This window comes from Brassica oleracea, chromosome C2 (genome assembly GCF_000695525.1).
Source record: "Brassica oleracea var. oleracea cultivar TO1000 chromosome C2, BOL, whole genome shotgun sequence".
NCBI lineage: Eukaryota > Viridiplantae > Streptophyta > Magnoliopsida > Brassicales > Brassicaceae > Brassica > Brassica oleracea.
In genome coordinates, this window is record NC_027749.1 from 23,457,216 (window position 1) to 23,458,445 (window position 1,230).

A 1,230-nucleotide genomic window follows, 5' to 3' on the forward strand; every position below is an offset into this window, starting at 1 on the left:
CCGTCGGAACCTCCGTCGGAATTCGGTGTGTTTTCTTGTAGTGCTATGTTTTATGAACTTCTCCTAGACGACCTTCTGGTAAATCGTCTAGAAGACCTTCTGGTTAGTCGTTCAACGAAAGGTTACAAACATTACATTATCCAAAAGGTTACTGCACTACCAAACTAATTTCCTACGGAATTTTAGTTTGGTATGAGGATAGGTTACAAAAAACAACATCCTATCCTGACCCTGTTAACGTAGTCTAATCTACCATACAACAGTACACAAAAGCATCAAGTTCAAATACAAATAACACATCCAATATCTACTCATACGTTCCCAGGCTCTCATCATTGTCTTGGTTTTTCCATTCATGTCACATAGGAAGCTATTGAAATATATCCACCGCCATCTTCTCCCTGATGGCCTTCCCTTTTCTAGGACATAACGCTTTGGGAAATTTCATCCCAAGAGCATGACATTCAATGTACTTCAAATTATTGATACTCCAAAAAAAATTTCTGGTAGGCCCAAAATTTAAATGATAAGATTAGAAATTAAATGTAACATTAATTTCTAGGAATATGTTCATTATGTTCATTTTTTTTAAAAAATTACATATGAATCAAAGTTGTGACTTCTGTTTTAATATATAAAATAAGGGTGTAATATTTCGTAGACGGACAAAGCAATCTAACTTTGTTTATCAGTAAAAAGTAATTACCTTTAAGCAAGAAAAGGTAAGAAGAAGTAATATGTTTTCCATATTTAACTGTTTTATATTACTTGAAATTTTTAATTTTTAATTTTTAATTATTGGAGTGGAGAGCGTTCACACCGGTCCTGTAATTCAGTGATATATTTTTATGAGTTATTCTTGGGTTCACCCCCTAGGGTGAACCTTTAGGTTCACCAACCAATAGAAAATTGTCATTTTAAATCTAGTATCTTTTAATTAAGGAAACCAAATAACTTGGCAAATTATATTATTTTTTCAAAATAAAATTTAAAAATAAATAAAAATAATATATAAAAAACGAATTAAAAAAAAAATATTGTCAACAAAACACTAAACCCTAATACTAAACCCTAAACTCTAATCCTAAACCCTAAACCCTTGGGAAAATCTTAAACCCTTGGGTAAACCCTAAACCCTTGGGTAAACCCTAAACATTTGGATAAATTCTAAATTATAAATCTTAAATACTAAACTCTAAATCTTAAAAATAAATATTTTTTTTAAATAAT